General features: G+C 44.3%; 1 protein-coding gene across 14 annotated transcripts in view; it reads left to right on the top strand.

The window, feature by feature from the left end:
* ATP2B2 (ATPase plasma membrane Ca2+ transporting 2) overlaps positions 1–25491 on the top strand; it is a 390019-nt gene that overhangs the window by 151684 nt on the left and 212844 nt on the right. For 13 of the 14 annotated variants that reach the window (XM_032149713.2, XM_032149709.2, XM_032149708.2 and 10 more), the window contains one exon: positions 23315–23409. The gene's annotated coding sequence lies outside the window, so the exon portion shown is untranslated. Of the gene's footprint in view, positions 1–3228; positions 3340–23314; positions 23410–25491 lie in introns of those variants that run through there. The other variant, XM_032149707.3, reaches the window with a different exon arrangement.

Raw genomic sequence — 25491 nt, 5'->3', positions numbered from 1 at the left:
AGGAGAGTGCCCTCCTGCCTGTCATGTAATGGGCCTCTGACCTGCCTGTGCCCAAGAAAGGTTCAGAGGGGATGGGTTTGGGGTCTGGGGTCCTGATCAGGCCAGCTGGCAGAGAATGGCAGGGAAGGGGCCTAGAAGTTCCAGCTCCCTGGCAGGTGGTCTCAGTAGCCTCAACAAGGTCTGACCCACACCCAGAGGTGCCTGTCACTGTTTGTGTTACTTGCTTTGGGACCTTGAGTAAATCATTTTATTCCCCTGAGCCTTCTGTTTTCTGAACTCCAAAAAGCTAAATGTGATCTTCAAGGCCCTGCTTCTGGCTTAGGCATTGCAGATTTCTAACTGTGGTGTATTAGCTACTATTGCTGCTGTAACAAAAAACCATAGACCAGGGGATTTAAAATCGATCAGCTGACAGTTCTGTAGTCAGAAGTCTGACACAGGTCTACCGGGCTGAAATCGAGGCAGAGCCACACTCCTTCTCGAGGCTGCGGGGGAGGAGAATCTGTCTCTGGGCCTTTTCCATCTTCTAGAGGCTGCCTGTTTCCTTGATTCGCAGACACTGACTCTTCTGCCTCCCTTTTCCACTTTTAAAGGTCCTTGTATTCCATTGGCCCACCCAGATCATCCAGGGTGATCTCCCCTGTCTTAAAGTCAGCTGGTGAGCCACATTCACTCCATCTGCACCCTCATTTCCCTTTGCCGTAAGCTGACATATTCACAGGCTCTGGGGGTTTGGATGTGGGTGTCTGTGCAGCCATTATTCTGCCTTCCACACCTGGAAACTGAGACATTTCTGGGAGGCCTTGGGCAAGCTGTCTCCCCTTTTTGGACCCAGTTTTCTCTTCTGTGAAATGGTGTGGCTGCTTTGAAAACAAAGTGAGAGGATGAGTGTTCACGTGGGTTACAAAGGGTCAAGCGCCGTACATGGGGTTAATTCTTTATTCCTGGGATATTTCTATTGCCAGCAATGGCAGCTGGCAGCCTCTCACCGGGCACTCATGCCTTCCTATGCCTTGTTCTGAAAAGCTGCAGCCCCCACCCCCGCCCCACTAGACCCCCAGAAAACAAACGTGGGTCTGTGGACCGCTCCTGCTCATTAAAATCTCTTGCTTCTTTTCACAAAACCCCAGGGGCCCCTGGGATTTGGGAGCTGGGGGCTGTCACTCAAGGATGCCTATTGAGTGCTAAACAATGGCCCCCTCATGAGGTCATAGGGCCGCTTAGCAACCACCCAGGCCCTTAGTAACGGGCCCAGAAGTGTTGATATTTACCCAACAGAAACTTTGGATTATCTCGATAACACCCAGTTCCTTCCAGAGAGCTGCAGGCACTAAAAGCAAGCTCCACCCACTCCGAGCTGCTGTTCTGGCTCTTCCAAGAGCAGGCCTGTGGGGGAGCAGAGAGTCCTGGGTTTCCTCCCAGCTCTGCAATCCTCTGAGGGCCTCAGTTTCCCCCACAACATGGGGATCAGACTAAATAAGTACTAAATATTTAAGTAGTAGGACTATGTCCCTGCTGGTCCAGAACACTTCCATTTTATCAAGACTATTAAAAGAGGCGTTTTCATTCTCAAGAGTTGGAACATCAACTTTCTGGTCACCCACCTCTAAAAGGCCACTTCCAGCCCTCAGTCCCATTGTTCTTCCCCTCCACCCTCTTTCCCAGTCTGAATTAATCCTGAATAGTTTCACCTAGCTTTTTCAAGGTCCCTCTCTGTGCCAGGCATGGAACAGGGCACTGAGGAAACTGAGGCAAACCAGACGTGGTCCCTGCTTTCAGGAGCTTCCAGTCCGGGAAAGAACGCCACTTAAGCACTCTGCAGAAATCTAGGTCTGAATCTAGAACCTTGCAATTCTCAGACTTATTTGCATTCTCCTCACTAAGCTATTTTAGTAAATAATAATACTCCATAGAATTCCGGTGGCATTTTGCAGTTTCTAAAGCATTTCCATTATGTTACCTCATTTAACCCTGGCATCATCTGAGGGTGTGATTTTAATATATTCCCATTGCACAGATGGGGAACTGGAGGCTGGGGGCCATAGAGGACAGAGCAGTTGGATGCCCTTGAGGAGCAATTCAATCTCTGCCTCCTTGCCTTCGAAATGGAGATATTAGCTCCCACTTCGTAGAACTGTTATGAAAAGTAAATGAGACAGCACATAGAAAGTCCTTTGGAAAATGACAGCTGCCTAAAATGAGTGTTTCTGCCCTGAGCTGTCTGTGGCCTCAGCAGTTGCACTTCCTGGACGTTCTCCAGTTCACCTGCTTCTCACATGCCCACAGACACCCATTTGTAGATTTCCTGACCCATTTTTGAGCACAGGGAGCACATCTCGGTTGGAACCCCAGCTCTGCCTCAGGGCAGCACTGTGGCCTCGGGCAACTTCTAGCCTCCGTTTCTTCATTTGTAAGAGGAGATAAGAACAAGTCGTCCTGAGGATGGAAGGAAGCAAATAACATAAAAGCAGTGTTGGGGGGAGCCAACCCAGCACATAGCCGCTGCTCACAAATGGGAGGTTCTGGATTGCCTTTCTGATGTTAATTATGTGAGAAGACTTTGACCTTGTTTGTGTGAGAGGGAGCTATGGAGGGCAGCACCCACAAGATGGGATGTTTCCCCCACTCCAGGAGCCAGGCCAGCGCTCACTTTGGGCGGAAGGCAGGACACTGCCACCTTCTCTAAGGTTGGCTTCCAGCCACATTGCAGCAAGGGGGTTCGGCTGATGAAAGCTGTTCCCTCTGTGCCCCACTCACCTTGCAGGAGGAGAAGGGCCCCCTCTTCCCCTTTTCTTTACAGAGTAGCTCTACAGGGGCAAATCTGTCAGATGCCATGGTGATGCCTATGTGGTTTCCCGCCCACGCCCCTCGCCAGTGCTATGAGTCACAACCGGCACCGAGGCGGTGGCCGTGGGAAGGGTGTTCCCTCTCCGGCTGCAGAAATGCTGCCACAGGCGAGCTCTAGAAAGCGAAAACTGGGCCCCAGGATAGGCACAGTGAGGTTCCTTATGCAACTTTTGACATTGTTCAAAATCAGTGTTACAGAAAGCCCAAACCCGGCCCCATGATAGGCATGGCTACATTCCTTATACAACCTTGGCATTGTTCAAAATCAGTGTTAATGTTCGCAACTTCCATTTGCTGAGGGCCCTAGGGAGCTGGCCCAGCCTAGACTTCATGTCCTGCTTCCCACAGCCCAGGAAGAAGCTAGAGTCTCCTTTTCAACAGATGGGGAAACTGAGACATGCTTGGGGTCACATGGCCAGGACATTCCCAGATGTGACTCCCCTTTACTGGCAGACCAAGGTAGCTTTTGGAATTGGAGACAGAGCAAAACAGGTAAATATGATTGATACATTGTGCTCTTGTTTGAATGAAACATAATTGCGAGCAATTGTGTACAGTTGCCGGGCTGAAGGTTTGAACTCTTGATTTCTTAAAAGAAAAGAAAAATCTATCTCTAAATCTGAGTTAGCCTAGAATAGAAATATGTTTATAGCAAAATATTTCTTTATACAAAACTTTGAATTGCCAAAGCAGGGCTGTGGAATATGCATGTGCGTTAGTGAGGTATTACAGAGGAAGGAACTGTATTAAGGATTGTATTTTGCAAATAGCAGTGACGGTGATCACAGATCCACATCTGAGATGTTGAGCTTGGCCCCTTTGGCCCCATCTGTGCCCGTGGTGGGCTTGATAATCGACACGTCCATTCACCACTGCCTTGCCAGGTCCTAAAGCCATACTACCTGCTTCACTGCAGGCTGTGTCTCTCATCTTTCCCCCAATGAATTCACTAATTGCTCCTCCATCAGGTACTCTAACTGTCCCATGAGCTCCTTAAGAATAGGAGCTGAGCTCCAGGAGGCTACGTGTTGGCAGAAGGGGGCAGTAGAAAATACGTGTAGTTATTTGAGTGACTTGGTATGCCCTGCTGTCTCTGGCTGGAGTCCCTTTGTAAAACATTCACCCAGGCCAGAAAGAGACATAAATGAGAGTAGAGGGAGCAGAAGGTCTCCACACACATTCCCACCTGCCTCAGTGCTGTCTGAGCCTCAAACTTGCCTGATCCAAGTCGGGTAAAACCAGACTGTACCATTCAGCCACAGGAACAGCAGGCCGGGCCGTATCCTGCCAGCAACCTGCCTGATCGGAGGGTTTACTTTGCAGCTAGGCCTTGGCGACTGTGCATAACAGCTTCCATCTCTCCCAGAACAACTGTGAATGTTTCCCCTTCGCTTTCACCATGACCTCACCCGGCATGGATTTCCTACTATTTAAAACTCTTCTGCAACTTGTTCCATAGACCAGGGTGACATTGATCCTTGCTATGATCAGAGGAGTGTGTGAAGCTGGTGCCCAGGCAGCCTGGGATCCTGGAGGGATACATTAAGTCTTGACAGGGTTCCCGTGAAATGGATTTCTGTGCATCAGAACCTGTACTCCTGTTGACTTTCATTGGAGCATTGAGAATGTGTCCTGCTGGAAGGGAGAAGTGTTTGATGCAGCTGTACTTCAGAGGGCACTAGACCCTTTTAAAAAACTATCACATAGACAAAAAATGTGCTTTCTGGGGTGAAAAAAAAAATGGTCTATAATATTAGGATCAAGTTTATCTCTATGCGAAATAAAAAAGAGAAAAATCAAAATTTATTTTATATAGTTAAGTTCACCTTGAGGAGACCGAAGAAAAAGAAACCAATAATATTCCATGGCAAGGTAAAACACTCTCTCTACATTCCAATATGGTCCTGATCTTCAGGAAAGTGTTCTGTTGCATTATTGCTATTTACTTCAGTTCTAGGTTTCAGAAAAAAAAAATATGTCTTATCAGCCTCTGTAGTAAACATTTATTGCTTTCATATTGGTCTCAGATTTTCACTTGCTTTTTCTATTGAAACTTCAGAGGCTCTGTTCTCTGTGGCTAGCCAGCCACAAGAGACTCCCTTGGGCTAAGTTCCCAAGACCTGTCATGTGATACAAATCTTTGTCATTATTGCTTCCTTGGGCTGTTAACAGAATGTGATCCCGTAGCAAGATATTAGAAATATATAGGATTTGGAGTCAGACCATTTTCTTGCTATGTAGCCTGAAGCAGGTGACTTAACCTCTCTGAGCCATGTGGCTCCCCTGAGTTCTAGCATCACTAGGTAAGTTCAGACGCCCCTCCTCAGTGGGCCCCTCAGTGGGCCCCTTCCCTGTGCTGGCCATTGTTCACCACCCTGTGCTGTACTGTTCACTTTTCTATCTTCCCTGGACTCTGAGAGCTCCCTGCAGGCAGAGTCTTTGTCATCTCTGTCTCAGCACAGGGCCTGGCAAGGAGCACAGGGCAGGGGTTTGAGATGGTTGAGAAAAAGAAAGAAAATGTGCCTACCACACAGGTTCCTGGGAGAGCAAACAAGCTCATGCATATAAATAAATGCTCAATGTGTGTTATCTGTAAGATGATGGCGACACCGGTGCTGAACATTGGAAAGTGAGAGGCAGCAGCAATACTAGCATGTCCTATCACTTAGGCCAGCCAGTGGTGAAATAAATCTGAATTGCAGAGAAGTTTAAAGTTTGCATTTTCCATACTTTTTATTCCTTTCTGTCTCCTTCCCTACTTCCCTACCTCCCTCTCTCCTTTTCACTTCCTTTTTTCTTTTCTTTCTTTTTCTCAACCATCTCAAACCCTTGCCCTGTGTTCCTTGCCAGGCCCTGTGCTGGGACAGAGATGACAAAGACTCTGCCTGCAGGGAGCTCTCAGAGTCCAGGGAAGATAGAAAAGTGAACAGTACAGCCTAGGGTGGTGAACAAAGGCCAGCACAGGGAAGGGGCCCACTGAGGAGGGGCGTCTGACCTTACCTAGTGATGCTAGAACTCAGGGGAGGAAGCCACATGGCTCAGGCACCTCCATTTGACAGACAACAAATCATGATTCATAGGAGAGGTTGAGTCACTCACCCATGTCACACAGCTGGCACATGGTTTTAACCTGATCCCCACAATCCCAGAGCCAGTGCATGTAATCAGTGTACCCTCAACATTTAGTTTGGGGCTTGATGAGTAATTGATTTCAATAAAATGTCTTTGAATAAATGAATGGACCTGGTCATTTATCACATTAGATGCTCAGTCTCACTCTTAGTTCCATCTTCCTGGCATATGTAATGATTAAAACAAAACCTCTGAGGTTAAACAAGCCTGGGTTCAAATATGAGCTTTCTGTGTTACCCTGGGAAAGTCATTTTCTCTTCTCTAAGCATTGGCTTTCTTCCCACTAAAATGGGAATAATATTGGCGCCTTCCTCCCTTAGACTGAGTTCTTCCAGAAGCAGATCGTAAGATAAGGATTCAAGTGCAAGTAATTTATTTGTGAGGCATAGGAATGCTGGTAGGGGAGTAGGGAAGTGAGACAGGAAAGGGAACGAGGTGTTATCAAGCAAGTTAATTATTACTGTGGGCACCTGGATCTGGGAGCTAGTGTAGAACCCACAGCTCATGGTTTTCCCAGCTGAGAGGGAAGGGAGCTGGGATATCTATACACTATCTATATACCAACTCCCAACACCCATCAATCATTGGCTGAGAGCTGCTGGGGTTGGTGAGTTGCATGTGCTCACCAAAGAACATGCTCAGGCAGATGCTGTGTGTGATATCAAACCAGCTTTCCCCACGGTGGTTAGATCTATGGGATTATGGACAAGGAAATAATGGCATCTCTGCACCAGCTCTTAGTGTTGCTATGACGGTTAAGTGGGTTCATTTCTATAAAGCTTGGAGAATGGTCTTTGGCATAGATTAAGCCCCTTATGAGTGGCAGCCTTCAGGGGCTTTTCCTAGCACTCTCTGTGTGATACAAACAGATGCTTTTGGGCTCTGCTCCTTAGAACCTCTTCACCAGTCTGCAAACAGTGATGTGGTCCTGCTGAGTGTCAGGTGCTGGGACACAGCCATGAGCTTGATCAGCCCTTCAATGTTTGTGACCCCACCAGGTGGACAGAAGATGAATAAGAAATGACAGAGGCAGTGCCCAGACTCCTTGCCCAGTGCTCCTCCCAAATGCCATGGAAAGGGGTGTCACACATGTGGAGGGTGTTGGGAAAATGGTCCGGCTGGGATGCCCAGTGAGTATTTTTGTAGCACAGGAAACATGTTCAGCAAATGTCTAAACTGAGAAATTTCCTGGGGAGATTCCCTTCCACTTTGGCATAAGATGATTTTGCCTTACAAGGGACTTCAGTTTCCCTAGACAGGGACTTGGAAAGTCCATGCCTGCAGCCTCTCTGAGGACTAATATTCAGAACTTTCATGGAATAGATGCATGAGAACAAGGATCTGTCTTCCCTGACACGGACCAGCTGTGCGGCTTTAGGCAACTCTCCCTCTCTGGGCCTGTTTTCTCATCTGTGAAATGGGTACAGTGAGTGGAATAATGGGCATAAGAGTGCTTCGGGAAACGTAAGCCACCTGTGTCTTATGGAGCGGGAGATATGACCATTGTCGTTACTGTTGTTGCTGTTGTTAGGAAAGGTGAGACCGTGGGCCAGCGACTTCCTCTCTCTAAGAATCCTTTCTCCCTGTTGCCTGTGGTCAAATCCTAAAAAGGGCCAGGAATGTGAAGACAGCCCCCTGTGTCTTACTACCATAGAATACGACTTTACCAGGCCTGAAAGAACTCATGTTCCAACCCCTTGTAGCAGGGAAACTGAGGCCTAAAGAGGACAGAGGACTTGCCTGAGGCCACACGACCTCAGTGGCAGTCGGTTCTGGGCCCCAGCCAGAGCTGCTGATTCCCAGCCCACTGCTATTTCCTACATCTACTGTGAGCTGTACCCGCCTGCCTCTTTGCCCCCGCCCTTGACCCGAGCTGCTCTCCTCTCCCCAGACTGATACAATTGACCCGCCCCAGCCAGGAAAGTCTGGGAGGGCACAGGGGCCTCTCACTGCTCAGTTCCCAGCTGCTGGAGTATTCGTCTCTGCAGCAAGTCAACATTTTTGCCTCTGAGTTGGTGTGTGGCAGATGGCACAGCAGAACTGAGCCTTGGGGTCTATTTTTGACTCAGAGAGGACATTGCGTAAATGCTCAGTGCTCACTGATGGCAGCGGAGGGTCTGGAGGATGGGACAGCATTAATCTATTGGCTTTGGAAGATCCACCGCCTGGGCTCAAATCCTGGCTTTATCGCCATTAGCTGTGTGCTCTCAGATATGAGGTCTTCCTCTAAGAGCCTCGGTCTCCCCATTGTAAAGTGGAGGCTGCAAGATCAATAGGTTGTACCTCATCAATTTGATAGGCTAGTGGCCTCTCAGGGAAGATGAATACATGGTGGTGGGACTTTGGGGGCTAATTTATAGTTCTGAGAAGAGGAGGCCATAGGAAGGTAGGGACCTCAGAAGGGAGGAGTTCCTGGCAGGCCCAAGTCAGGATCTGGAATGGAGCTGTCCAAGGTGCAGCCCCCTCACACCCCATGTAGGGGCTGAGTGGCCCCAGAGGGGTGGAGAGGTTGGCAGCTGGGGCGGGACCAGGCAAAGTCCTGGGAACGGGCCCCTTTCTCTGTTCTGAGTAGGTAACCCTGGACAGAGGGGCTGGGTGGGGTGGGCCCAAGGGAAGGAGGTGTCCAGCTAAGGTGGGTGAGGGGGACACACAGGCATCATTTGTAGGGGAGGCTGAAGGTGGGAAGGAAGTGGATATGGGGAGAGGGTTCTCAGCCTGCTACCTCCCTGTCTTGCCTCCTGCTGGAGTCAGGCAGAAGGGGTCTTAATGGGCAGAATCCCAGCTCCAGGGGTCAGCTGGGGAGGCTGAGAGATGGGTGTGGAAGAGAGACTGGCACACAGAGAGACTGCTGCATGCACAACTGGCCTCCAGCATGCATGTGCCTGTGTGTGTGCTAACATGTTTTCTTCCATGCATGTTTACTATAGAAAATGGGGAAAATGAAGATATTTTGTTTAAGAATCAAACATCCTAACCCCACCAACATTGACATTTGGGGAATACTGTATCTTTCCCCTTATATCTTTTTTCCATACTATAACCATAGTAATTTTCTTTTTGGAATCATGTAAATTGAGACCCTATATCATTTCAGTTCTCTACTCTGCATTTTTTATTTGAGGTTATTAAGATATTTTCCTAGGTCATAAAAATTACTTGAAAACATGTTTTTTGATAGATGCCTAATATTCTATCCTATGACTCCTCAGTAATGTACTTAACTAATCCCATTGGACTTGACATTTAGATTGTGTCCAAAGTGTTGCCATGATTTAAAAAAAAAAACCACCACTAACAATGAGAGAACACCATGATGAATATCTTTATGATCAAATGATGTCTGCATTCCCAATTATTGCATATTCCAATTTTGCAAATTTCTGTCCAATCCCAGAGGAAACAGACCATTTCTTTGCTTTTCTTAAAATAGTTGGGTTTTTAAATTTTGTTTTGTTTTGTTTTTATTTTTTATTTATTTAATTTTTTTTTGAGATAGATTCTTGCTCTGTCAGCGAGGCTGGAGTGCAATGGCACGATCTCGGCTCACTGTAACCTCCACCTCCCTGGTTCAAGTGATTCTCTCACTGCAGCCTCCCAAGTAACTGGGATTACAGGCACCCACCATCATGCCCGGCTAATTTTTGTATTTTTGTGGAGACGGAATTTCACCATGTTGGCCAGGCTGGTCTTGAACTCCTGACCTCAGGTGATCCACCTGCCTTGGCCTCCCAAAGTGCTGGGATTACAGGTGTGCACCACTGCACCCAGCCTAAAAATGGTTTTCTTTCATGTGTGTGTATGCTTACAACACATATTATTTAGTTTCATTTTTGTCTTAGTCCTTTAAAATGGCATCATACAGTATGTAATCATTTGAGACTTGCTTCTTTCAGACTTTCTTCTACTGGGAAACATTGTTTCTCAGACTCATTCCTGTGGTTCCTGCAGGTGTAGTTTATGCATTTTCGTAGCTGTGCAATACTCCCTGGCATGACAATATTACAGTTTATTTGTTCATTCTCTGGCTGGTGGGCATATGGTTGTTTCCAGGGTTTGGTTCTTTCAAACAATACTGCTGGGGACATTCTCAGCCATGGTGCCATTTTCCTAGTAAAGGAACACAGGAGGAAAAACAAATTATGGAAGGGGCAGGTGGAAACAAGAGTTGAGCACATATAGCTTGAAGTGAGATGTCTGCAGGACATGAGCTGATTTGGTTTTGGAGGAAGACTGTCAGGAGCATCATCTGTGGTTGAGCTGCAGAGCACTTAGCTCAGACTTAGCTGCCAAGGTCAGTGATCTGGGGCTCTTGAGCACAAGTGGAGCCCTCTTCTGCACACCCCTTCAAAGAGGCAGAAGCATCATTTGTGAAGGGAGCCTGATCCACACACCTCTTCATCTTGGTGCCATTAAAATCTGAGCCTCCCAAAGTGTGGAGTGTCTACTTCCAGGGTACCTAAGAGGATACTAGGTGTTATTAAATAAGAGCTCATCACCTGATGGGAAAACTAGTCCATTTCCAGTTCTGTTTCAGTTTTCCAAGTCTATCAAGGCAAAAGGTTCTGCTGGAAGTAGTCTATTTTTAATGACCTCCCCTACAGATATTTGTTAAACTCTGTTTGATGAGAGACCAGACTTTCGGCCTAGGCCCCTAGGCAGGCGATAGGATCTATCAGACATAAGGATGCTCTGTTGTTGTCTTTGCAATTCTTTGTTGTGCTCATCTCCTACTTGTGGTGAGTGGCACTGGTTTTGCACCAATGGTAATGATAAAATTTTCTCTTTAAGAAAATTGTTTAACCTTAAATCTAGCAGATTAGGGAAAACACTCATGAGCTCAATGATACGAGAGATAGTGACCATGATGGCAGTCATATTTGATTGACTGAGGTTTGAGAAATGCTGACCTAAATCAGCCATTCTCAAACTTTTTGTCTGAAGACTCATTATGTTCTTAAAAATTATGAAGAACAAGGCCAGGTGTGGTGGCTTATGCCTATAATCCCAGCACTTAGGGAGGCCGAGGCAAGTGGATCACCTAAGGTCAGAAGTTGGAGACCAGCCTGGCCAACGTGGTGAAACCCCATCTCTACTAAAAATACAAAAATTAGATGGGCATGATGGCATATGCCTGTAGTCCCAGGTACCCAGGAGGCTGAGGCAGGAGAATTTCTCGAACCCAGAAGGTGGAGGTTGCAGTGAGCTGAGATCACGCCATTGCACTCCAGCCTGAGTGACAGAGTGAGACTCTGTCTCAAAAAAAAAAAAATTATGAAGAACACTCAGAGTGTTGATCGTGTAGGTTATATCTCTCCAAATTTACAATACTAGAAATTAAAACTGATTTTAATACTATTTCTTAATTCATTTAAAAATAACAATAATAAATCTATTGTGGCACATAAGTAACATAGTTTATGAAAAATAACTATATTTTCCAAAACAAAAACAATTAGTCAGAAGATTAAAGTTGTTTCATATCTTTACAAATCTCTTTAATGATTTACTTGAAGGTAGTTGGATTCCTATCCACACCTGTATTCAGTCTATTATGATATGATTGATGTTTTGATTGATGTTTTAATTGATGTATATGAAGAAAATCCAGCCTTACATAGACATATTTTTGGAAAAAGGAGGAGTATTTTAATAGCCTTTTCAGATAATTGTAGATACTTTTCTTTGACACTACACTCCCAAACTCAACAAGCTCAGTGTATTCAAGCTCAGACTGCCATAAGAAAGTACCACAGACTGGGTGGCTTAAACAACAGTAATTTATTTTCTCACAATTCTGGAGGTTGGAAGTCCAAGTTCAGGTTCAAAAGCAGTCTGCTATTAAGCACATTCATCAATTTTTTTTAATTTTATGTTCTGACTTAAGCCAGGGGCCTGCCAGGACTCAGTAGCAGACCAGAAGGGACAGAGGAAGGAATCATTGAACTGAAATATAAAACAATAGAAATTACCTACATAATCAAAATAACAAAGAGAAAGTAGGCTGGAAAACAAAATGAACAGAGTCTTGCAGACCTGTGGGACTATAACAAAAGATTTCACACTCGTGTCATTGGACTACTGGAAGGAGGCGAAAAAAAGAGGGTGGGGCTGAAAAAGTACCTGAAGAAATAACGGCCAAAAACATCCCAAATTTGGTAAAAACACACAAACCAACCCTACAGATTCAGGAAGCTGAGCAAATTCCAAAAAGGATAAGCCCAAGGAAATCCACACCAAGACAAAAAATAAATTACTAAAAACTAAAAACAAAACAAAAATCTTGAAAGCAGTAAGAAAGAACATCTCACCTATGGGGGTAAAAATTTTGAATGACAGCAGATTTCTCTTCAGAAACCATTACAGTCAGGAGGAAGTGGCACCTTTCTCAAATGCTGAAAGAGTAGAACTATCAACCCAGAGTCCTATATCCAGCAAAAATATTTTTCAAAAATGAAGGAGAAATCAAGACAGTCTCAGATGAAGGAAAACTAAGATAATTTTTTGCCAGAAGACCTATCCTAAAAGAATGGCTATAGTTCTCCAAACAGAAAGGAGACAATTTTTTAAAAAGAATTCTTGGGACATCAGGAAGGAAGGAAGAACATGATAAGCAAAAATATGGATAAATGCAATAAACTTTCCTTCTCTTCTTGAGTTTTCTAAATTATGTTTGACAGCTAAAGCAAAAATTGTAACACTGTCTGATGTGGTTCTAAATATATACAGAAAGAACAAACAGAAAACAAAATATAAAATGGCAGATTTAAACCTTAATATATCAATTATTACATTAAATATCAATGGCCCAAATACACCAATTCAAAGACAAAGATTGGCAGAGTGGATTGAAAAACATGACTGACTACATGCTAGCTACAAGAGACTCACTTCAAATGTAATAATATAAGCAAGCTAAAAGTAAAAGGATAGAAAAAATCACATGCAAACATTAATCAAAAGAAAGTGGGAGTGGCTATATTAATATCAGATAAAGTCAACTTCAGAACAAAGTAAATTACTAGAGATAGAGAAGGATATTATTATAATATAATCATAAAAGGGTCAATCAGGAAGACATAGCAATCCTAAATATGTGTACACCAAACAATGGACCTGTAAAATATGTAAGGCAAAAACTGATAGGTGTTAGGTAACATGGGGTACCTTAAAATGGCACCATACCTTAAGATGGGGCCGGTTCCAGGTTCTTCTCCCCTCCTTGACCGGGTACTGTCTGAACCCGCCAAAAGAGGGCCAATCAGAAAGAAGCATCTCCCGCCTTCCCTTGGGCCCGCCCCTAGCCCAATCCACTTAGGCCCAAGGGATATAAAACATAGCACACCAGCAGCCCTCTCTCTCTTCTCTTCCTTCTCCTCTCGATACCTCCAATAAAGATCTCTTGACCGCGACCAGTGTAGTTTGGTCTCTGCCCGGCCTCTTTCACTGGTGCCATGACTTGGATCGGGACTCCCCACCCCCCTCGGTGGGACCCCGATCCCTTTTGGGCTCAGTCCAGACCCCGGCCAGTCTTCGCTCATTTTCCTGTTTGCCAACCTCTATGCCCAACACCGGCCTCATCTCGGTAAGTCTCCCCTTCCGGTGTCCAACACCAGTCGACCGGCTCCCGCCTCAGCCGCCCACACGGCTGCCGTAAATCCTATTTTAGACTCAGTCTCCAGGGAGCAGGGTTCCCTCCTTTTCCTCCTCACTCACCAGGCCTGGGCCCCTTCCCCTTTCTCGCTCCAAAAATCCTGGTACCAGGTGGTCCACGGCCCTCGGCCTCCTAGAGGCCCTCAGTCCTTTCGTTTCGGTGACAACCGACTCAAAGGGTCTGACTCACAGCATGGTCATCGGCTGGTAGGGGATGCCCTGCCCAGCCCTTTGCCATATATTTCCGTAAACCCCCTCTTCTCATAATGGGAGCCTCTGCATCCCTGCCGGCCGACTCTCCCTTACAATGCCTTTTAAATAACTTATCAGCCCTTGGTTTGGCTGCTGATCTCAAACCTACATGCCTCATTAAATTGTGCACTCAAAACTGGCCCACCTACCCCCTAGACAACCAAAACAGATGGCCCGCTTATGGGTCGTTTGATCCCAACCTTCTCCGGGATCTCTACAACTATTGTGAGCGAACAGGAAAATGGGCAGAGATCCCCTACGTTCATGGCTTCTTTCTTCTACAGGACAAACCCAACCTCTGCCTCCCTTGCAAGCCGCAACACCTTATCGCTGCTCTCAAGCTACCAACCTCTCCTTCCACTCCCGACTTTGATCCAGCCGACGAACCCCCTCCCATACCACCACCCTCCACCTCATCTTCCGGTCGCCACTCAACGGGTTGAAACCAGCTACCAACCCATACCACACGAAGAACCAAACTGCTTATGCCCTGCTCTCATGCATCTCCTAAGTCCTCTTCTCTGGCTTTCTGCCTCTCACATCTTTACACTTTCCTCTGCCGGCAGGCCCTCTTCCCAGCCTTATTATCTCTTCACAGTTAAAGAGTCATACAACATTCACAGGAGGACACACACCAACTACATCAGCCACATGGTGGATCTTCCCCTTCCCAGGCTCACTATGATAGAAAACGGCTGGGACCCTCTCTTCCACATGTTCCACTTCGCCATCTGGCTCCCACATCAACAAACACACCCCCTTCCTATATTATACCACTAAAAACAATGCCTCCTCCCAAGCCATACATATTGACAACCCCACCAACCCGGTCTGGGGCCAGTCAGTTACAGGAGGCATATATCCCAGCAATGCCTGGGCATATCCAACTCAAACCATCCATCTCTAACCAAACCTTTAACCAGCTTCTCCTCAGAAACTACCAGATCCTAGCGACTTGTGAAGACACGGCAGACTCCAGAGACAGTCTCACACCCTACTGACCTCTTAAACAGCCAACGACCGGCAACAGATACCCAGGATTGGGGGGGAGGGGGTAGGCCTGCCCTTGCACCCTAAATTAACTACCATCTTCTTTTCTCTTCAGGCAGACCAAACTCTACCCCTAGTACCCCAGATGGCTACAGCAAGCCGATTCTCTCATCGCCAACCCATCCCTGCCCCTCAACTGGCTCATGGCACTGGAGGCCCTATTGCTTGGCCTCATACTCATACTGTACCCCATGCACAACCCTGACGGTTCTCCCTGTGCCCCCTCCCCACAGCGCCCCCACTCAGCAGGAAGCAGCCAGATGAACCATGACTCCCATTTTCCCCCATTTAAGAAAACAAAAAGGGAGGAATGTTAGGTAACTGGGGTACCTTAAAATGGTGCCATACCTTAAGATGGGGCCGGTTCCGGGTCCTTCTCCCCTCCTTGACCGGGCACTGTCTGAACCCGCCAAAGGAGGGCCAATCAGAAAGAAGCATCTCCTGCCTTCCCTTGGGCCCGCCCCTAGCCCAATCCACGTAGGCCCAAGGGATATAAAACACAGCACACCAGCAGCCCTCTCTCTCTTCTCTTCCTTCTCTGCTTGATACCTCCAATAAAGATCTCTTGACCGCGACCAGTGTAGTTTGGTCTCCGCCCGGCCCCTTTCAATAGGAGTGACCACAATTACAATTGGAGACTTCAACACTCATCTCCCAATAATTGATACAGCAACTAGGCAGGATATCAGCAGGAATATGGAAGAACTTAACAACACCATGAGCCAACAAAATCTAGTCAACATGTATAGAATGCTCCCCATAACAGCAACAGAATACATGCTGTTTTCAAGCACCCACAGAACATATGCTAAGGTAGACTATATCCTGGATCGTAAAATAAACATTAGCAAAATTAGAAGAATTGAAATCATGGAGAGTATTTTTTCTGGCCACAGTGGAATCAAACCAGAAGTCAATAACAGAAAGATATTTGGAAAATATCCAATCACTTAGAAACTAAATAATGCATATCTAAATAATCTATGGCCAAAGAGAAAGTCTAAATGTAAATTTTAAAAATATATCAAATTGAATGACTATGAAAATACAACCTATCAAGATTTGTGGAAACAGCTAAAGCATTGCTGAGAGGGAAATTTATAGCATCATGCATAACTAGCAAATAAAGAATTCTGAAATAAACAATCTAAGCTCCTACTTTGAGAACCCAGAAAAGGAAGAGCAAAATAAACTCAAACCAAACAGAAGAAAGGAAATAATAAAGTTAAGAGTAGAAATCAATAAAGTTGAAAACCAAGAAATGATAGAGTAAACCAATGAAACACAGAGATATTTCTTTGAAAAGATCAATAACATTGAAAAATTCTAGCAAAACTAACCAAAAAGAGAGAACAAGACAGAAAGAGAAGACACACATGACCAAAACTGAGAATGAAACAAAGAATAACACTACAGATCCCACAGACATCAATACAATAAGGAATACTATGAACAACTCTGCACATATAAATTTAACAACCTAGTAGAAATGGACCAATTCCTCAAAAAACACGAACTACCACAATTCACCAATATGAAACAGATAATTTAATATCCCTATAATTACTAAGGAAATTGAATTTGTAATTTTTAAATTTCCTAAAAAGAAATCCCCAGGACCAGGTAGTTTCTTTTTTTTTTTTAATTATATTTTAAGTTCTAGGGTACATGTGCACAACGTGCAGGTTTGTTACATATGTATACATGTACCATGTTGCTGTGCTGCACCTATTAACTCGTCATTAACATTAGATATTTCTCCCAATGCTATCCCTCCCCCGTCCCCCCTCCCCCCACCCCACAACAGGCCCCAGTGTGTGATGTTCTCTACCCTGTGCCCAAGTGTTCTCGTTGTTCAATTCCCACCTATGAGTGAGAACATGCAATGTTTGGTTTTCTGTCCTTGCAACAGTTTGCTGAGAATGATGGTTTCCAGCTTCATCCATGTCCCTACAAAGGACATTAACTCATCCTTTTTTGTGGCTGCGTAGTATTCCATGGTGTATATGTGCCACATTTTCTTAATCCAGTCTATTATTGATGGACATTTGGGTTGGTTCCAAGTCTTTGATATTGTGAATACTGCTGCAATAAACATACGTGTGCATGTGTCTTTATAGTAGCATGATTTATAATCCTTTGGATATATACCCAGTAATGGGATCACTGCATCAAATGGTATTTCTAGTTCTAGATCCTTGAGGAATCGCCACACAGTCTTCCACAATGGTTGAACTAGTTTACACTCCCACCAACAGTGTAAAAGTGTTCCTATTTCTCCACATCTTCTCCAGCACCTGTTGTTTCCTGACTTTTTAATGATCACCGTTCTAACTGGTGTGAGATGGTATCTCATTGTGGTTTTGATTTGCATTTCTCTGATGGCCAGTGATGATGAGCATTTTTTCATGTGTCTGTTGGCTACATAAATGTCTTCTTTTGAGAAGTGTCTGTTCATATCCTTCACCCACTTTTTGATGGGGTTGTTTGATTTTTTATTGTAAATTTGTTTGAGTTCTTTGTAGATTCTGGATATTAGCCCTTTGTCAGATAGGTAGATTGCAAAAAATTTCTCCTATTCTGTAGGTTGCCTGTTCACTCTGATGGTAGTTTCTTTTGCTGTGCAGAAGTTCTTTAGTTTAATTAGATCCCATTTGTCTATTTTGGCTTTTGTTGCTATTGCTTTTGGTGTTTTAGACATGAAGTCCTTGCCCATGCCTGTGTCTTAAATGGTATTGCCTAGGTTTTCTTCTAGGGTTTTTATGGTTTTTAGATCTAACATTTAAGTATTTAATCCAACTTGAATTAATTTTTGTATAAGGTGTAAGCAAGGGATCCAGTTTCAGCTTTCTACATATGGCTAGCCAGTTTTCCCAGCACCATTTATTAAATAGGGGATCCTTTCCCCATTTCTTGTTGTTGTCAGGTTTGTCAAAGATCAGATGGTCATAGATTTGTGGTATTATTTCCGAGGGCTCTGTTCAGTTCCATTGTTCTATATCTCTGTTTTGGTACCATGCTGTTTTGGTTACTGTAGTCTTGTAGTATAGTTTGAAGTCAGGTAGCATGATGCCTCCAGCTTTGTTCTTTTTGCTTAGGATTGTCTTAGAAATGTGGGCTCTTTTTTGGTTCCATATGAACTTTAAAGCAATTTTTTTCAATTCTGTGAAGAAAGTCATTGGTAGCTTAATGGGGATGGCATTGAATCTATCAATTACCTTGGGCAGTATGGCCATTTTCACGACATTGATTCTTCCTATCCATGAGCATGGAATGTTCTTCCATTTGTTTGTGTCCTCTTTTATTTCATTGAGCAGTGGTTTGTAGTTCTCCTTGAAGAGGTCCTTCACATCCCTTGTATGTTGGACTTCTAGGTATTTTATTCTATTTGAAGCAATTGTGAATGGGAGTTCACTCATGATTTGGCTCTCTATTATTGGTGTATAGGAATGTTTGTGATTTTTGCACATTGATTTTGTATCCTGAGACTTTGCCGAAGTTGCTTATTAGCTTAAGAAGATTTTGGGCTGAGACAGTGGGGTTTTCTAAATATACAGTCATGTCGTCTGCAAACAGGGACAATTTGACTTCCTCTTTTCCTAATCGAATACCCTTTATTTCTTTCTCCTGCCTGATCGCCCTGGCCAGAACTTCCAACACTATGTTGAATAGGAGTGGTGAGAGAGGGCATCCCTGTCTTGTGCCAGTTTTCAAAGGGAATGCTTCCGTTTTTGCCCATTCAGTATGATATTGGCTGTGGGTTGGTCATAAATAGCTCTTATTATTTTGAGATACATCCCATCAATACCTAGTTTATTGAGAGTTTTAACATGAAGGGCTGTCGAATTTTGTCAAAGGCCTTTTCTGCATCTATTGAGATAGTCAAGTGGTTTTTGTCTTTGGTTCTGTTAATATGCTGGATTACGTTAATTGATTTGTGTATGTTGAACCAACCTTGCATCCCAGGGATGAAGCCCACTTGATTGCGGTGGATAAGCTTTTTGATGTGCTGCTGGATTCAGTTTGCCAGTATTTTATTGAGGATTTTTGCATCGATGTTCATCAGGGATATTGGTCTAAAATTCTCTTTTTTTGTTGTGTCTCTACCAGGCTTTGGTATCAGGATGATGCTGGCCTTATAAAATGAGTTAGGGAGGATTCTCTCTTTTTCTATTGATTCGAATATTTTCAGAAGGAATGGCACCAGCTCTTCTTTGTACCTCTGGTAGAATTCAGCTGTGAATCTGTCAGGACCAGGTAGTTTCACTGCAGAATTTTACCAAGTGTTTAAAAAGTTAACACCAATTCTATACAATGTCTTCCAGTAAATAGAAGAGGAAGAAACAATTCCAATATATTTTATGAGGCTACTGTTATCATAATATCAAAACCAGACAAAGACAATGCAAACAAAACTATAGACTAACATCCATCATGTGTATACATGTGAAAATCTTTAATAAAACATTAACAAACAGAATTCAACACTGTGTAAAAAGAATTATGCATCATGACCAAGTGGGGTTTATTCTAGGGATGCATGGTTGGCTTAACATTTAAATATCAATTAATATAATCCACCATATTAATGGGCTAAAGAAGAAAATCACATGATGGTATCCATCAATGTAGGAAAAGCAAATTTAACACCCATTCATGATAAAACACAGAAAAAGTAGGAATAGAGAGAAACTTCCTCACCTTGATAAACAGCGTTTTTAAAAACTATGTTATACTTACTGAATGCTTTCCTCTGAGATTGGGAACAAGACAAGGATGCCAGCTCTCATCATTATATTCAACATAGTGCTGAAAGCTATAGCTAGTGCAAAAGACAAGAAAACACATACTAATTCAAAGGAAGAAATAAAACTCTCCCTGTTTGCAGATGACTTGATTGTCTACATAAAAATCCCAAGGAATCTAAAAACACAAACCTCCTAGAAGTAATAAGTGAGTTCAGGAAAGTTACAGGATACAAGCTAAGCATACAAAAAAAATGTATTTTCATACACTAGCAATGGATACGTGGACACCAAAATTTTAAATACAATGCCATTTACAATCACTCAAAAAAAATGAAATAGGTATAAATTTAACAAATCTATAGGATTTGTATGATGAAAATTATTAAACACAGATTAAAGAAGTTTTAAAAGCCTAAATAAATGAAGAGACTTGTGTTCATGGATTGGAAGACTTAACATAGCAAAGATGTCTGTTCTCTTCAATTTCTATCAAAATCTCAGAAAAATCGGTATAGATGTAGAAAAGATTATAAAATTTATAAGGAAAAGCAAAGAATTTAGAATATCTAAAACAATTTTGAAAAAGAATGAAGAATCAGTTTATCTGATTTCAAGATTTATTATATAGAAATCATGACAGTAGTATTGACAGAGATATGACACACAGATCAATGGACTGAGTAGATGACCCAGAAAGAAACCCACACAAATATGCCCAACCTATTTTTAACAAAGGTACAAAAGCAATTCAATGGAGTAAAGATGATAACCTTTTCAACAAATGGTGCTAGAGCAATTGGACATCCATAGGAAAAAATAATGAAAATAATAATAACTTCAACCTAAGTCTCACACCACATAGAAAAATTAACTCATAAAGGACCATGGACTTCAATGTAAAATGTAAAACTATAAAACTTGTAGACAAAAAGTAAGTGGCTGGGTGCAGTGGCTCAAGCCTGTAATCTCAACACTTTGGGAGGCCAAAGTGTGAGGATTGCTCCAGCCCAGCAGTTCAAGACCAGCCTGGGCAACTTAGTGAGACCTTGTCACTACTAAAAATAAATAAAATTAGCTGGGCATAGTGGTGCACACTTGTAGTCCCACCTATTCAGGAGGCTGAGGCAGGAGGTTTACTTGAGCCTGGGAGTTCAAGGCTGCAGTGAGCTATGATCATGCCACTGCACTCCAGGCTGGGTGACAGAGTAAGACCCTTTCTCAAAAAGAAGAAGAAAGAAGAAAGAAGGAGGAGGAGGAGAAGGAAAAGAAGGAGAAGGAGAAAGAGGAGGAGGAGGAAGAAGGAAGGAGAGGAAGAAAGGAAGAGGAAGAAGAAAGAAGAAGAAGAAGAGGAAGAGAAGCAGAAGAGGAGGAGGAGAGCAAATCCATAAAACAGGCAAAAAAGTCCTGTGACAAGGATAAAAAGACAAAAAACTATCCCGTGACAAGGATAAAAAGCTAAGCTACGGACTAGAAGAAAATAGTTGCAAACCACAAAACCTGATGAGGTATTGGTATCTAACATATACAAAAAAGTCTCAAAACTCAGCAATTTAAAAATCCAATTTAAAAATGGGCAAAAGACATCTCAACAAAGAGCATATACAGATGACAAATAAGCATGTGAAAAGATGTGCAACATCATTAGTCATTAGGGAAATGCAAAATAAAACCTCAATTAGATATTATTACACACCTGTCAGAATGGCTAAAATAGAAAATAGTGACAACACCAAATGTTGATGAAGATGCAGAGAAACTGGATCCACTTGTACATTGCTGGTGGGAATGTAAAATGCTGCAGTAATTTACCACACTGGAAAACAGTTTGACAGTTTCTTAAAAAAAAAAAAAAAAAAAAAAAAAGAAAAGAAAAATCAACTTCATACAACCCAACAATTGCACTCTTGGGCATTTATTCCAAACAAATGAAAACATTTGTTCACACAGAAAACTTCACATAAATGTTTATAATACCCCACAACTAGGAGTAACACAGATATCCTTTCACTGATTGATAGTTAAACAACCTATAATGCACCCACATATGGAATACTACCCAACAATAAAAAGGAGCGAACTCTTGTTACACACAACCACCTAGAGGAATCTCCAGGGAATTCTGCTGAATGAAAAAAGCCAGTCCCAAAAGGTTATATACCGCATGACTCCATTTATATAACATCATTGAAGGAACAATATTAGACAGATGGAGAGCAGGCTAGAGGTTGCCAGGGGTTAGGGATGAGGGGCATGACTATAACGGGGTAGCCCAGGAAGCCTTGTAGGGATGGAACAGTTCTACATCTTGATTGTAGTGGTGGTGGTGACACAAAACTACAGGTAACGTTTCGTAGAGCTACACACACACACACACACACATCAAACTGCTGCATGTAAGCTCTGTAGATTGTATGATGTCACATGACTGGTTTTTACGGCATGCTGCAGTAGTGCAAGTTAACCTTGGGGAAGTCTGAGGGAGGTGCATGGGGTCTCTCTGTACATTTCTTTGCAATTTCCTTTGAATCGATAACTATTTAAAATAAAAAGTTACAAATAGGGCTGGGTGCGGTGGCTCATGCCTGTAATCCTAGTACTTTGGGAGGCCTAGGCAGGTGGATCACCTAAACTCAGGAGTTGGAGACCAGCCTGGCAACACGGTGAAACCCCATCTCTACTAAAATACAAAAAAGTTAGCCAGGCATGGCAGCATGTGCCTATAATCCTGGCCCCTTGGGAGGCTGAGGCAGGAGAATCACTTGAACCCGGGAGGCAGAGGTTGCAGTGAGCTGAGATCATGCCATTGCACTCCAGTCTGGATGCCAGAGTAAGACTCCATCTCAAAAAACCAAACAAAACAAAAAAAAACAAATAAATGAATAAATGGATTGAGAGAGAGAGAGAGAGAGAAGGAAGCTGATAGGGAGCCATGTAGCATCCAGTGCCTCTGCTGCTGCTGTTTATTGGGCGTTTCTAAGACCCACGGCACTTATGCATATTATATTTTAGTTACCCCTCACAAAAATCCTGAAAAATAGGTATTATGATCTCTATCCTCCAGATGAGGAAAAGGTGCTCAGGAAGTTTAAGTCACTTGCCCAAGAAAGTATCTCTGTCTCTCCAGTGCACACACCTGTGACCACTCTTTCACACTCCCTCTGCCCTCACAGGCCACACACAGGCCATCTGTAAAATGGGTACAACGGTGGCATCTTATGAAGATCCAGCAAAGATAATTTTTGTAAAGTGCTTAGCAGAGTAGCTGGAACGTAGTAGGTGCCCATGAAATATTTATCAAATGAATAGAACAGCTAGGTGCCTGATGCATGTTAGTTAAAGGGGCAGCCCTCTCTCTGGGGCCTGCCACTCAACCTTCCCAGTCTCAGACAGGGAGACCCCTGCCAGCAGGTGGACTTGCACCCCTGAGATGGCCTCTGGGGCCCAGGAGGGGCAAAGCCCATCCAGGCTGGTCTGAGTGCAGAAGGCAAGGGCTAGGTCCTTGTCAAACCTGTCCCTAGCCTAGAGCCAGTTCCTTTGGGACACTCCACACCACGGTTACCTTCCCTTCTCCTTTCTGACCTGGGTCCCTGTCATGTCACCCACCCCTAACTAATGCCATCTTTCCCCTTTTCCAGAGCTGAACTTCGTCACCCAGTCCCTACAGCCAGCAAGACATGGGCCCCAGTTTCTCAACCCTGACACCTCTCATTTAACCAGAAGACGTGGAGGGGTGAGTTGGAGACGGGGGCTTGACTGGGGGGTATCAGCCTGGGAAGAGAGCTGCTGGGGGTGGGGGCTGCCAATGGAGGGTCAACTGAGCAGGAACCCAGTGTTTAAAAGCAGCTCTCTTCTCTCTGTCATCCTATCGGGGACATGTGTATTATTTATGCAACATTGGGCCGGTTTGGGGAAATTCCCTGGAAGCCGTATGGCATTTGAATTAGGAGCATGGTGTAGACTGTGGAGGAGGAAGGCCCCATCATGTCACATGGTGGATGGTTATCAATCCAGGGTCTGTCCCAGCACTGGCACTGGGGAGCCCAGGCAGATCTGACACTGCCTCTGCCCTGGGAGGATAGACCGGTGCCTGAATGAAAAGAAAAACCAGACACCTCACCTGGTCCTGCTTCATTCTTCTACCCTCTGGGCCATGCCTCAGCCTGCGCATGAAGTCTTGGAGGTGGGGTAGTCAGGTGGGCTTGCTGGGATATGTGCTAAGTGCTGACAGAGAGGACAGGACAGGCCAGCTGGGTGGCAGTAGTATGTTTATGGGTTATTGAGAGCTTGGCAGCTGGACTCAGTCCCAGGTTCAAATACTAGTTCTGCAACTGGGACAGCCCCTCTGAGTCTCAGATCCCTCATCTATAAAACGGTATTTTGCAGATGATTCATGTAAAGTGCTTAGCAGTGTAGCTGGAACATAGTAGGTGCTCATTAAATACTTACCAAATGAATAGACCTGCTAGGTGCCTGATGCCTGTTAGTTAAATGGGGCAGCCATCTCTCTGAGGCCGGAACACCACTCAACCTTCCAGAGCCAGCATATACAGCAGCTCTGTGAGATTTCTTTGGCTCCTTGCTGAAATCAACCATGTCTTCCTCTGTGCTCCTGCAGCCCTTTCTTGGGGCCTCTGCTATTTGCCTTGCGTGGCCAAACTTACATTAGGGTGATATACAAATCTTGGAGTGCATGCCCCGTGGACCCAACATGTAAGAGATCAGAGCTCTCACTGCTTATCTTTCAGCATCAGACACAACTTATGTTGCACAAGCTTGTCCTCAGAGCCAGAGCTTAGAGTTGTCATCTCATCTGACCTTCCCAGTAGCCACCATTAGCCCTTTTCACAAATGAGAAAACTGATGCCCAGAGAGAAGAAACTTTGCAGCCAGCATGCAACCCTGAGCTTCTAACTGTGCAAGCCAGCATCACTGGCTTCCTACTGCCTTTGTGCCTGCCTGAAGATGAATAACCACAGACTCAACTCAGGGAGGGAGCAAACAAGCAGATGGGCCACGTGCCTCCCTGTTCAGCCTGCAGACACCACCCAGACCTCTTGCTTCGCTAAAGTTTGGTTTCTCGCCCAAGCACTTTGGGACGAACCAGATTGTTTCCAAACACATTACATAATTGCTCACATATTTATTTAATGCCATCTCTTGAATATTAAATGATCATAATATGGAACAGAAACTTGAGCATCTAAACCCAGCAGCTTTTGACAGGCGTAGGTGGGGAAGGAGGTTGAGGAGAGCCATCCACGAGCCATCCTCAGGGAGAGATGGTGACATCGCTCCTCTCCTCCTCCTGAGATGGGTTGATGAAGGCTTCCCATGCCCATCAGTGGAAACCAGGTAGTGGAATTTTCACCATGGAATTCAACCTGTTTTGTTATATAATAACAAAGATGCATCATCTTCTCTCTAAAGGATGCTTGAAGCCAGGGCTTAGCTACCTGTTTATTTGGTTACAAGTGTTTATTGAGCACCCTCTATGTGCAGTCATTGTTATACTTTTATTCACCTCTCATGTACCTTTATGAATGGGACAAAGAGACCCCTGGCCTCAGTGGGACTGGGGAGGGATGAACAGGGCCCAAGATAAAGTGGTAATGTGAGCAGAGGGCCCCTGTGAGGAGTTTGAATTACAATTATGTGCAGTGGTGAAGTTATTGGGGGTTTCCAGTGGTCCGATCAATGTTTGAGAAACATCCCACCAAAGCCAGGAGAGGATTGGGGGGTGAGGGGCACATCAGGAAGGGCCAGATCACAGTTCTAGGTTGGGGGTACCAGGGGGTGGGGCGGGGAGAATCCA

This window comes from Hylobates moloch, unplaced genomic scaffold (assembly GCF_009828535.3).
Source record: "Hylobates moloch isolate HMO894 unplaced genomic scaffold, HMol_V3 SCAFFOLD_4, whole genome shotgun sequence".
NCBI classification, from domain to species: Eukaryota; Metazoa; Chordata; class Mammalia; order Primates; family Hylobatidae; genus Hylobates; species Hylobates moloch.
This window is presented reverse-complemented; position numbering and strand designations above follow the sequence as displayed.